The sequence below is a fragment of the Peromyscus maniculatus genome, chromosome 15, assembly GCF_049852395.1.
Source record: "Peromyscus maniculatus bairdii isolate BWxNUB_F1_BW_parent chromosome 15, HU_Pman_BW_mat_3.1, whole genome shotgun sequence".
Classification (NCBI taxonomy): Eukaryota; Metazoa; Chordata; class Mammalia; order Rodentia; family Cricetidae; genus Peromyscus; species Peromyscus maniculatus.
The window spans coordinates 7563688-7578143 of NC_134866.1; the positions used below are offsets into that span (position 1 = coordinate 7563688).

The 14456-nt window shown below is 40.0% G+C and overlaps 1 protein-coding gene across 3 annotated transcripts in view; it reads right to left on the reverse strand.

Annotated features, from left to right (window-relative positions):
- Sema5a (semaphorin 5A) overlaps nucleotides 1–14456 on the reverse strand; it is a 474447-nt gene that overhangs the window by 41054 nt on the left and 418937 nt on the right. The window lies entirely within an intron of this gene.

Here is a 14456-nt window from a genome sequence, read left to right on the forward strand (position 1 = left end):
AACTATATCTCAGTCTTTCCTGTCCTCTTGACCATTGTGCTCATTGGTGCTACCTTCAAAAGCTATAGGAAATGCTGTGGCTTCAGGCCTCTGCAACTCTGCTGATGCTGCTGTCTTCTCTGTAACCCAACCCTCTTGCTTACATTTACTTGAAAAGTTCCCTTCTTCTGCATGCTACCACAGTTATCTAGACCATTGGGAAGAAATAATGCTCAGTGATCTGTCTGCACAGGCATCTCCTTCGTAGATTTTGAGATTCAGATAGTGGCAATCTGTTTCTCATTCCTCTATTTCTAGCCAAGCACTGCATACTTGCTATTTATCAGCAGACACTTGGCAAGCATCAGCACTCACAACCCTCCCTTCCTTATTCAAACATGATGCTAATGTGGTCCAGACACCAGAAGACAAACCACAGTTCAATGGGTGACTTATGATCACTTCTCAATGGTACCCACCAGCTTGGGAAGTACCGAGTAACTCTTCAAACAGCCCAAAGAAACAAAGATAAAGCTTCTGTGGGTCAAATGGGAAGAGTCAAGAAGTCCATCCATTTAGAAATCCCTTACAAACTGTGACCTGTTGAGGCTCAGCATGTTCCCATTCACCAGAGACTACAATATAGAATGACACATGGCATCTAATGAACAGCCATTACCTAATTGTCTCCAGCCTTTGAGATATGAGCAAAAGAGCTAGCAGGGTACGTGTCCTCTTGGATAAGCTCTTCCCAACTGTCACTCTTACTCTGTTTACTTTCCCCTGATGCACTGAGTTGTCTGTGGGCTCCAGTATTAGCAGTGAATACTGGCAGTACTGGCAGGAAACTTCACCTCTTTTTTCTTGAATTGACAGGTTTCTATTGCTGTAAACTTTTCATAGGCATCCTTCATGAGGTAGGAGAAGCTACTTTTTCTCTTTATTGTGCTTCTCGTTTGTAACTTCTTATGAATGAAGTTGAATTTTATCACGTTTACTCTGCTTATTTAAGTTGCCACAGCATTTTCCCTCTAAGTGTTATTACTGGAAGATTTATTCTTTACATAGCATCCATTTGTCCATTTTTGTCACCCACAAACATATCATGAATAGGAATGTAAGTGAAATGTGAATATATCCTGTGTATATACATATATGTAAAACCTGGTAAATTGGTTTAATGCAAGATATCTACAGACTATACTGCATAAAAGGAGATCCCTTGAGGAAATGTGTGAGAGGGTAGGAGCTAGAGTCAGGAGATTTGTGTGGGGCTGTCTATATTCAGAGGAAAGGGCATTTAACCTTTGTTCTAGAACATGCTGACTGTTGCCAAGACCTAGGCCTGTGGTGTTGGGATACTTGACAGAAGAGATATGTTTTAATACATACACAACCCTGCAGATGAGGTGTGTTCCCAGTCATGTCTCCTAATCCCCAGAGCCAACATTATTTGACCTTGCTGGTCAAACCCACACTTGTTACAAAATGCTTTGCTTTCAAACAAAATTCTCTCTGCTCAGGCTCTTGCAGCTAGCTTTGTTAATTAGTAGCACCAGCTTTTTAACATCTAATGCATTAACCATAGTCCAAAGGTGCCCAAAGGCTCCCAACAATGTAAACCAGGCAGCTATCCACATACAACTTAAAATGTTGCAACAACTCCTGTCTGCATGCCTCCTAACAAAGGCAATGACTGCTTGGATACTCTGGAAAGACCTCAGATTTGCTCTACTGGTCCCAAACAAGGGGCATTTCAACCTTAACTTCTCACATGACACCTAACAAATCACTCATTGTGCAGTTACCTCATGCTAGGCACTGGGAGATGCTATGAGTGTTAAGTGAGCCACAGAGACAGGATGCTTGCACCTGGGAACCTGCACTCTCCAGGAGCTCTGCATCTTGGACCACTAAGACTAGTAGTGAACACACAAGAACACACAAGAGTTCTGCCCTCTCTTACCCCCTCCATCTCCACTTTCTCCCATGAACTGACCTGGAAACAGTCAAAGGCACATAGCTATGATTTAGAACTGACAAGCAAATGCCTGTCATACAAAGAGCCAGGCTGGGAAAAGTCTCTGTTGTAATACTAGTCATGTTATAGATATTCATGTAGAAAGCCCCTTCCTGCCTCTTTCCTTTCCCTAGGTACTTGTGCCTGAAGTTCCCCTCCAAATAAAAGCCAACAAAGGAGGAGGTGCAGTAAGCTCAGGTGTCCTGATAGACCCACTTACCCTCTCCTTCACCATCAGTCAATGGCAATAACACTAGCTTAAGTCAAGTTAAGAGGTCCATCAGTTACATTTTTTGGGAAAAAAACAAAACAAAACAAACAAACAAAAAAAAAACAATGATAATAAACCAACCAACCAACCAAAACAAAACCAGCTGTAACAATGACAGACAAAACCCCCAACCTGGAAAAAGTATCAGATAATTGCCAGAATTTTACAGATTTACCGTTGTATAAGGTTGAAACAGGCTCTTCCTCACCCAGTTCCCCTGGCCAAGCTGGGAACTAAGTGCTGAGAATGACAGACAAGGCCCAGTGTAGATCAGGAGAGCTGTGAGGACTGGAACAAGCCAGCTAAGTCCTGAGGGGCTATGGGTGGCATTGCATCTGCTCAATGCCATTAGATAGTGTGGATTACAGAACTCTAAACCAATCCCAATGGGGCAGTATTTGTGTTTCCATTTTAAACACTCATATGTTAAATTCTGGCTAAAAGACATGATTATATATCTATATCTATATCTATATCTATATCTATATCTATATCTATATCTATATCTATATCTATATATGTTTGTTTTCAGCAAGATTAGTGGAGCATGGGAAACCTTCATGGAAACTCCTATTCTGTAAAGCAAGGGAGTTCCTCATTGGACATTGACTGGACCTATAGAGGGAGATTATCCAAAAAGACTCCCTGTGGAATGCCAGTGATGCAACCATCTGGATTCCAGTGCCCACATCTCAAGTGGCACCAAATGACTGAGCAACACATTGCGTGAAAGGTCCCAGAGAGCTCTTATAGTAAAACGTCTCAGCCGCCATCATCTAAATGCAGCAATGAGAACCTGCTTTCTTAGAGAATTCATTTCATGCACAATAAACATGAAGGAACTAACTCGGTCCTTCCAGCCCTACCTGAGAGCTGTGACCTATACTTCTGTGATGTTCTTAGCAGGTGTCCCTTTCGCCAAGTCCCTGTTATTCTTCCTGTTCCCTCAGTGAAGGCACAGGTCAGAGTTGGCCTAACCATACTCCAAGCTGTAGCTCAAACACAGATATAATAGGGCTTGCTCTTTGAGGGGACCATGTAGGGCTGGTTGGGTACCAGTGCATGGACCACAGTAAGGGAAGGTATTTGACAAGGTCAGAGGTGATGCTCCAAACACATCTCAAGGCTGGTGTGTTTGAAGTTGATTTACCAGGAAGGGCTCAGACACTGAAATATGTACCACTATGAAGGGCTAAGAAGGTTTTCATGGACACTCTGTATTACTGATATCGATTTAAGTCTTGTTTCTGGGAGCCTGATAGAATCTTGGAAAGTAACTGCCCAAGCCATCTATTATTAAAACCAATTTTAATATTCTAAAGCAAAAAAAGATAGTATCAGTGTTACGGGATGGTCCTCTTTGGAATGGGACTAAGTTGCACTGTATATGACATATTTTAGAAAGGCATTTACCTTAAATTTGTTTTTCAATATTCAAAGTACCTTTTGAGGTAGAGGAGATAGAAGTTATAAAAAGGGAAGTTGAAAATGACAGAGAGATAAAGTACATGTTGTCTACATGTGTGTGCACAAACTGAAAGTCCACATGTATTTATGTGTGCAGACACTGAAAGTACATATGACTACATGCATATGTGTGTATGCACACATTTACACACATGCGTGCATGCACACACACAAAATTTGATAGGTTCTTTTAAATCCAACATGATTGTGTCCCTATTAAAGGAAACGAATTTAAAGTATGATGTAGCTTGCACATGTTGAAAACATGAAAGAAATTATACTGCAGAAACACTAAGCAGGGACAAGTCAGATGCTCCAACAGTGTAACTCCAAGTGCCTTGAAGTGTACAGGCAAAAAGCCTGCTTGGGACCTTGATAAAAGTTGTGAATTACTCTCCAAGATTGAGTGTGGAACATTCCTGTATGTATCTCAGAACTGTACACATGATGCTAATAGCTCATGGTCTAAATCTCAATATGGACAGATCCTGCCTACACACAGGGGCCTTGACTCTGCACTACAGGAGACCCAACCCTCTCAGCCCTCAAGATATCTCTCTTAATTATTCCACTGCATCTGTGACCTCATGTTTTTCATACTGTTTGATTTGTAATGTTTTCTGCTAAGCTGGAAAGGAGGCTCCTAGATGTTACAAACCTTTTATCCATCTGCTTCACTCACACAGCACCAATTCGTTACCAAGAGTAGGTATAAGGAATTTCCTGGTGACTAAATACAAGGAGGATGATCTGAACATTATGCACTGTACACAGGGCAATCAACCGATGTGAATTCATCATGGAGAATTTATTTTTCTTCCTCATGGAAAACTATTTAGAAGTGAACAGTAACAGGGGAGGTCACTCCAAGGAGTAGATAATTTAATTTTCAAAGAAGGAAAGTGTAGCAGGCAGAGTTCTTTTCTTCTTTTTCAGTTTCAGATGTCAAGGCCTTATCACTAAAAGCTATTAGCAGTTGCAAAAAGATAAGAGAAAGAAATCCATTAAGTAAGTCTTCTACTGAAATTGCCTGGCAAATGCGAGAGGATCTTGCTTGATGTCTGGATTGTCTTTGCTGCTACCCTGCTACTTTTGGCCCTTACTCTGTTAACTTTGAGATGCTCTGATGTGTATGCTTCTGGTTTCAGAGGTGTAATAAAATTTTGGTTAGATTCCAGAATTTCCTTCCTTAAGCTACAGGCATTTCTTTCTCCCACAAGATGACAACAGAGTTCCTTCTGTCATGGACTATTTTCTATAGTCTCACATTGAGCAGTTCCTGGGATTAGTAGAGCCTAGGGCAGATGTAGAACATGTCTCACCTCATAATAGAAGCAAGATGCCAAGTCGCCGTGTGTGGATGCTCCCATCTCACACGGCGTGGCTTATAAAACAATGCAAGAATGTGACATGGAATGAGCCAACTCCATCTCCAAAGGTCTTTGTCGCAGCTGTTTCTCTCAAAGAAGAACACAGTGAAATCTTGCCAGTAAGACCTCGAAATATCATGGTGTGAAGTGAAATAAGGAGACACCCGATCTCAGAAAGTCAGGTATCATGACACACCACTGGACCACAGAGCAGATCAATTAATCATTTGGATTTTAACTGACAAAGTTTAATTGCTTCTAAAGGTTAAATGGGTATTCCAACTCAAAAATATTAATGAAACAAGCTAAATAGAGCAGCTGTTGCTCAGTGTGTGTGTGTGTGTGTGTGTGTGTGTGTGTGTGTGTGTGTGTGTGTGTGTGTGTGTTCACATTACAAGGGTTTGGAACCAGGCCTGGGTTATTAGCATGCCTTAGGATTATTAATGGGGAAGCCTTGAGAAAGAAGAAATGATGGCATCTGTGAAAAATATTCAATGTTTTAAAGCATTTTTTCATGCTCCAACATCTGTTGCTTCCTTCTTTAGTTAATTATAAGTTGCTTTGAAAATTATTATGTATGTGAATTACTTTTAACAACTGAAATTATACACATTAAATAATCGCACAAGGAGCACAGAAATGGAATGAAAACAAAGATGAAAACCTTAAGCAAAATACATATTAAAGTGTATTGTGGATATAATTAAACACTGACGTTATTTCTACAACAGAAGAGTGGTCTGACCCATCTACAGTGAGATCAAACCTACTCTAAAATCCTCTGGGTCCATCTGCATGTGTGGGCACTATTGGCCAGCATGCCCTTATCTTTGTTAATTGAGACTAGTGTTAAACTGCAGTGCTCACACAAACCCCATCAAGACCCTACTGTCCCTGGGCCACTTGGGTTGAAGATCATGAGTGAGTATTTCTCTCTCATTCACCCTGGTTTTAGTATCACCCATTTCTGGGCAAACAGCTTAATAGTTATTGTGTAAATGATAGAGAGAATATGGGAAGAGTCACAATGCTCAGAATGCAGACATAGGAGTATCAAGTTCAGGCAAACATCTACTAGGATTGTGAGACACACAGGCCTTTCAGAGAGGAAATGAAAGCAGCACAGTAGCACAGGGGATGGTGAAGCTCTTATCAGAGGGATATCTGTTTGCTTTGCTTATGCTTCGTCATAGGAATGTGTCCTTGAGATGATATGTTGGCCTCTGCAGCTTGGAACCTACAGGGGTCACAGCTTTCTTTGTCTACCTTTTCTATGCACTGGTTGAGCAGAATCAGTATTCATGTCTCAGAAGGGACCACCCAGTCCAGGCTGCCCTACGGCATGAAAATGCTGACTAGCATCATGGCCCCAGTGTGTGTAGCAACAGGATGTACTGACATATTTAAATATATGTCTACTGAAAATGAATTCAAGAGGCATCTTCTGTAGGATAAACAGGACTTCCTGTTCTACTAGACTATTCACAAGAAGAGCACCAGGGTCTATTAACTGGAGGTCTACTTGTGCTATACGAATATCTCCTTAGAAATATGTACCAGAAACACTGCAAGTGGAATCTTTTGGCTTAATTAACAAATACCCAGTAAGAACAGAAACAGATGAGATGAGAAAACAAGCTCCCAACATGGACATGAGACATTAAATTGACTAAAAGGTCCAGTGAATATTCTACACAGATCATCTACAATTAGCATGATGTCAGCAGGGATTAAGTAAAAAATGGAGGACATAACTGGAAAATAAGATAATTTGAATGTGTCGAAAATAACTTCTTCAGAGTCCTTAAATATAGAGCAAAACACTTCACCTACTCATGTAAAATATTCATGAAATCCCACCCCTTGTTAAACAGCTATCGACAGGTGATGGCTGCTAGCACATAGAGACACCGTTTTCTCTAGGGTGTGGTCTAGTAGAAGGAGTTAAAGGAAGAACTGGAGGCAAAAATGATCAAAATACATTCTATGCATGCAGGAATTAATAAAAAGGATGAATAAAGAGTATATTAAAATAATATGAATTCTCTTTAGCTGAGCATTGTATTTTTTATGCCTTCATAAGAATCTACTCATTCTGCAGGTATTGTGTATGCACTGGACTTGAAATAGTGAGCAAGCATGAGGAAATATTGTTACCAGGATTCTGCAACTGAACTTCAGGTATTTTAATATTAAGTATTAAACATATCACATAATTCATTGGGGAACTCTAAAAGGGAAGTGTGTGTGTGTGTGTGTGTGTGTGTGTGTGTGTGTGTGTGGTTTATATCACTTATACATTGGAAAACATTTTCTTCATGAAAACTCTTTTTAATTAGTTTTTCCACCACAGTATTTGAATCATGGTAGACAGAAAAGAAAAACCCAGCATTTTTTTTCTTTACAGAAAGAAATTTGTGCATCAGAGCTTTCTAACTCTATAAATAAAACATTTTTTTTTTGTGAAATACTCCAGATCTCAGCACCAACAACAATTTTTGAGATTGTAGACGATTATTTATATGTCCTACAGGCAGAGTTGTGATGGATTAATTCCTGTAATCCATCATTTTTCCTTTTCTCTCCATATGTATTATGCATCATTCTTAAACTTGATTGCCAAACTTGGAATGCTAGATTTGAGAAAATGTATACTTCTGTGGCCATCCACCCCACCACTCAATTTTGTGTACTGACATTAACTTTTACAAAATGCACAAGCCTCTTCTAACAACATATGGTGGTTTCATTCCAACAATCTTTCATATTTTTTAAGCATTTTGCTGAGCTATTTCATAACAAAAGAAAGCAAGTTTTACATTCCCATGCTTATGAAGATGTAATTTTCAGTTTCTGCTAGGGATATCAATCATTTCTCTGGAGAAGAATGCTTGCAAGTGTAAGTAAATGCCCTTTACAAACAGTACAATGGAATAGTTCATCATTTGATCTTCACCGTGAAGGTCAAGATCATCTGTTTAGCCTTCCTAATAATACATCACATGAAGATCCCTGCACCCACTCATTCAGTTACAATAGTTGTTAAGGAAGCAGATGCTTTGTCTTATCAGTTATTAAATGACATTAGAAGGGCAGTTTCTTTAAAGGGAAAGAAAAGGAGAAAGCAGTTAAAATGAATTGGATTCAAACTAGCTGAAACACTTTTGATCTCACACATCAAACTCTATCCTGTGTATAGTGAGGCTGGCTTCTAGGAAGAGAGGTCCCTTAAAACCTGCTGTTCCAACTCATGGCTTTGCTCCTGACCCCTTCAGGATGCCAGAGAGTGGGCAGCAGCTAGAGTTCCACTGCCTGATACTAACTTCCGGAATAAAGGAGCCTCACCTTCATGTGTCTCTTTCTAAGAATCAAAGTGATCTTGTCTGGACTTTCTAAGCAGCTTTTGTTTTTCATGTAGCCAAGGAAAGAAACAGTTTCAAAGGATGGAGAGTCACTGTGAATCTCTAAAAATGTCTGGTGTTGATATGGCCTAATAATCAGTACTCACAACTACTTGATGGATGGAAATTTCCCAGAAGTCCATGGGACATTGCAAGGCAGGAGGGCCCCAGCAGACTTTAAATCCAACCATTGAATAGTAGCGTCAGAAACTCTGTTCTTATTGGCTTGTTCCAGCAAGCTTGGAATCTCTTTTCATAAAGTCAGATGTGGCAAGAAACTTAAGGCAAACCATCTTTTTTCATTGCTTTGGAAAGGCAGTTGGCATTTTACAACCACCCTTACCCAGGTGGCTCTTCATGTTGGGTCTTCTCTACAGTCCCCAGAGACTCTGAGATGCAACTTGGTAGTATATAACAGCAGGGCAAACAGAGGAGCAAACCTCATGATATGGAGCGGAAGTGGAGGAGGGAAGAAAAGAGAGGTCCCCAGTATCCCCTTCAAGGACACAATACCAACAACCTAACTTTCTCCCATAAGCTGTAACCTCTTTAAGAGTCTATGACCTCACTGGGCGTTGGTGGCGCACGCCTTTAATCCCAGCACTCGGGAGGCAGAGCCAGGCAGATCTCTGTGAGTTCGAGGCCAGCATGGGCTACCAAGTAAGTTCCAGGAAAAGGCGCAAAGCTACACAGAGAAACCTTGTCTCGAAAAACCAAAAAAAAAAAAAAAAAAAAAAAAGTCTATGACCTCTAGGTAGCACCATGGGCTAAGACATGAGTCTTCATTACACAGACAATTTCAGCATATTTAAGACCCAAATTATATTACCGAATTCACTAAAAGGAACCAACCAAGCAATTTTCAATCCCTGTTCAAGAGTATAAACTTCAGTCTCCCAGGTTCTCTTCCTGCCTATTTGTGACACAGGGAAGTGGTACTGTCCTATTTGAAGAAAAATAAATGATGTTGCAGAGAAAATGTTGTAACTAGACGATGTTTTAGCCCTAAATTTCAAACAGATGTGGCCAACCATTTTACCACCCTAGGAAGAAGGAAGACATTTTTCTTAACATAGGTATTGACTTATCTGCACAACGCTGTAATATTGCTACCTGATCCAAAAAAGGTTGGAAATTCAACAACAGATATCATTGTCCCTGATGTCAAAATTCTGTCAGAGTCTAACAAACTATACCAAAAAATTCTAGAAAAAAATTGATGAAATATACTATAAAATACTAAATTCATACTACTAGATTATTTACACTCAGCAAAATGTTAGTAGTGTCAGAAGTTGGGATGAAAATATTTTTAAAAATAAAATTACAGGGGCTGGGGATTTAGCTCAGTGGTAGAGCGCTTGCCTAGCAAGCACAAGGCCCTGGGTTCGATCCTCAGCTCTGAAAGGAAAAAAAATAAAATAAAATTACATAGCTGGTTTCTAGTGTCCTTCAGAATATTGCTTACTTGGAGACAACACAAGTATCTTAAATTTTTGAAAGCACACGAGCAAAAGAAGAGACACAGCAGGTGGTTGTGAATCATGATCATAAACAAACACAGGAAGACGAAGCAGGTGACACCGTATGCAACTGAGACTTAAAATAACAAATGTCACAAACGACATCTACAATCACGTCTGCTCTGATCATGAGGCCCCTTAAAACTGAACTTGTTTGCACATTTCTGGCCTTAGGGAAAGTCTATGGACAGTCTAGAAATAAATAAAAACTAGAGTTCAAGGCAAACATAGACTGTGCCTGTTTAGGCCCTTTCCCCTGGACTGGTGTGGGCTAGGAGCTAATACCCCCACCCCCATCCTCAGTGGTGCGTGTTCTGGAAGAACCAGCATACACAGGGACTGCTCGGGAACAGGGTAGAAAGGATGGACCGGGTCTTTCTCTCCCATCTAAGGGTCTTCAGGGACTTAACTGGTTGTCCATGGTTCTCAATTTTCTCATTTGGGAAATAGGGAATATATGAGATGCATTTTGCAGATTCCAATGTACTAACATAAAAACAAAGGTTATGTGATCCTGTCATTATTTTACCCATCAGCCCCCACCTAAGTTCTACTTGCCAATTTTACTGGCTTCTGAATTGATTCGCAGTGCCATTTCTGGATAAAAACATACTTGAGGGTGTTCAGCCATCTGTGATTAACTGTCACAGAATCTCTTTCGATGGTATTAATTTCAAGGTCTTTCTTCTTGACCTTACAGGGCCCTCTGTGACCCTTTCTCACATCTAGGACATAACTATGTACTTTGTTCTCTGTTGATATTTCAGATCCTAGCTTGTGGCCCATTGCTTCAGTCTTTGTGTGGTATTTCAGTAGGAAATATAATACAGGTAATATTCAGCCTCTTTTATTCTTTGAAAATTTTCCTTATTTTTGCTGTATGTGAGGCTGCCTTTATTTCTCTCTTATAAAACATCTACTGCTCTTTGAGGGTTGCATTACTTTAAGAAGCAGCCATACTCATACAATACAGCTTTTGGCACTTTGTAGATTCTTTCTTTCCTGTTTTTTTAATCTTTACCCAGATCATCAGTTTGATATTTTTGATATGAATTCATTTCCTTTTAATTTTTATTCTCATGACAATTTCCTTATCATGTTGCCATGGTAGGAAGGGAGAAGGAGGCTATTATTATTATTAAAACTCAAAAGTGTCTAAGGCAAGGAGGTATTGGAAGTGGGTTGTTGCTGGGAAGAGAGAACCATTCTTTATTCAGGATGTGGCCTCTGGTAGTTTTCCCTTACTCCAGTGGATGGTCCCACGCCATGTACACATGGGCAACAGTGACTGGATTTAGTGGGCTACAAAAAAAGGACACAATTTTGAGAAATAAGGTATATTGGGGAATATGGGTAGAATTGGAGGGGATAAGTAAGGTGTATATATTCCATTGAACACATGCATGGAATTCTCAAAATAATGAACAAATTAAAAGAAATCAATGGTGCTTATGAATGATAGATTAAAGCATAAACACAAACCAAAACAGAAAAAAAATTCCCCTTTTCTTTATTTTAAGATACAGCTCATAATAAATAACAACAAAGAAAAGTCAGGCTTTTTTTTCCCCAAATACATTACGTAATGAAGTCTTTAAATTCTATTTATGTCAGAGCATTAGATATGGTCTAGTTATCTACTGATTTACTGGCATCTTGTTATTGGGCAGGTTCATTAACTTTTCTCAAGTTGAGCTTGCCCATCTCCAGGTAGAGGCATTAATGAAAAACACCCCTCCTAACATAGCAAAAATAGAATCTGCATTTTATTTACCCACAATGCAATGTGTGACATACAGTATGTGCTTAATAAGCGAGAACCATGATATTATACAGCAAGATTTCAGGCTATCATAACATATCTAAAGAATAACCCCGATGTGTGCAATGTGATTCAATGTAAACAGTTACCATTTAAGTCAAATGTTTATTTGATATTACACAGTGTCACAGTTACCTTTAGCTGTCAACTCGACACACATCTAGAGTCATCTTGGGACAGGAAACCTCACTGAAGAATTGTCTACATCGGATTGGCCTGCCCACTCAGATATCATACGTTATCAAGCCTCAGTGTTTCTCAGATGCTAGAGCCCTATGGTTTAACAGAAGATGTCTACCCGAAGATGTACACAGCAGCATTCGGTCAGGTCTGCAGGAAATTCAGAAGCAAAGTCTGAGTGGGTGGGCTCTAAGCATACACCTAGCTCTCTCAATTGCCTTGTGAAGCACAGATATCCAGAGAGGAGCCCAGAAGCCCCAGTGATTCATTGGCCTGGAGTTGGGTTCTAACTGCCTTTTCTGTAAGTATCCTAGTGTCCAGGTACATCACATTACAGGTTCATCAAAGAGCTTAGTCACCAGGGAGGAACACTGTTGGACACGATCAGTCATTTGGCTGGAAACATGTGCCCCAGGATCTATAGAAGGGATGATGGAGTCATAGAAGCATTCCAGATTCTGACTTGATGCTTGAGGATACAGAATCTCAGAGGTCAGTGAGCATGGCTCACATTGATATGAGGTCTAGGCCTCCTCCTCTCTATGTCAAAAATCTGTCCCTAAAATATGCCTGAGTTTCCATGACCAGAATGCTCCACCATAAAAATAAACACCAACATTTTGGAGAACCTTCAGTGTTTATATTTGTAATTAAATCTATCACATACACTGGGCATGCTTTGCTTCCATTCACAGGCCTTTCTGAGAATTAATCTATCTGTAATGCCATTATTGGCATCAGCTTACAGTAAGAATGCTGCACATTGCTTTCTGAGTTCTTTTTTCTTTTCTTTCTTTCTTGGTTTTTCAAGACAGGGTTTCTGGAACTCACTCTGTAGCCCAGACTGGCCTCGAACTCACAGTGATCCGCCTGGCTCTGCCTCCCAAGTACTGGCATTAAAGACGTGCGCCACTACCACCCAGCACTTTCTGAATTCTTTAGTCTGCAAAGTGTTTAGAATGTAGGTATATGATTAACTCAGAACACTCCTTTCTTGGTTTTCTACAGGAAATGTTATGTGCAAGGACGGAGCCCACACTGATGGCACAACAGGAGAAGATGAGTTATTTCAGCAGAGAGGGAAGGTTTTCCACTAGACATGCAAGTCTTCAGAGATTTGCATTTATGTATGTATAATAACTAATTTTAAATTTTAGAACCTGAAATAAATTCTTTCTCATCTCTCTCTATCATCATCATCATCATCATCATCATCATCATCATCATCATCTCTCTCTCTCTCTCTCTCTCTCTCTCTCTCTCTCTCTCTGTCTACCTATCTATCATCTATCTATCCAACTTACCTATTCTATATGAATATTTTTCATAGTTTAAAGTGAGCTCAGGATCACTAATATATCTGGTTAACAACACTACAATAGTTTTACCACTGCGAGGCAGAAGAAACCTACTTGCAAATCCTAGTAAGGAAAGCCTCCTTGTCTAGCATAAGACCTGATACAGTGCCTCGTAACCTTCTTCCTGTCCCCACAGTCCCATTGGCTTTCTGGGGTTGTTCTGGTTGTATGTTTCACAAAACAGGCTTTACAACAGCATAAAAGACATTGGTTAGCCCCAGGAAACAAGGGATGGAAGTATTAAAAATCTGACTGCGAAGGCCATGGAGAGAACATGCCGGCACTTCCCATGGTGAGTTTCTCCACCCAGCAGTCCTCACCATGTCTCATGCAGTCTGTGGCCAGCATGGAGAGAGTGAGCATGGTGAGTCCCAGACAGACTCAGTGCTCAGCCACCCTAACAGAAAAAGCGGGGTGCACACAACAATGGGCCTTTAGAAACGAGCCCATCCAAGTGGAATTTTATTTGACAGTTTAAAGTGTTAAAAGAAATATGAGCTGCTAAGACAGAAGAAAAACAAAACCATTAAGTGGTCTTTTATTCTCTCTGATGTGTTATCAACGCACTTTGACAAAGGTGCCAGTTTCTCTGTCACCACACAATGTCATGTCCACATTACATTCCGTGTGCCTGGGAGCCCAGCACAGGGTAATTCATTCCTTTCCTCAGACCAATTGCAGTGACCAAAGTTTGCTAGGTGCAAGATTTTTCCAAAGCTCTGTATTTGGAACTGGAAAATTCTTCAGTTTACTCCAAATGTGAATACTTAATTCACGTACTTTAAATTTCCACCATGCCCTCCACATTCTCATTAACAAGAGACACTTGCATGCCCTCTAAAGTTTCAGAACCTTGGGGACTGGAACAAAACAGATCTAGTATTTAAGGAAAATTTAATGTTTATAAAATATATAGTGTCTGCAGAATTGACATTTAAAGAGGAGCTAGTGTGTGAGATCACAAAAACAAGATAAAACAAACAAACAAGAAAAGAAGAGCATTCAGTGTCTGCCTACTTCATGTCTATACATCATATAGGTTCTGCAAAGTACAAAGGTTTGCAG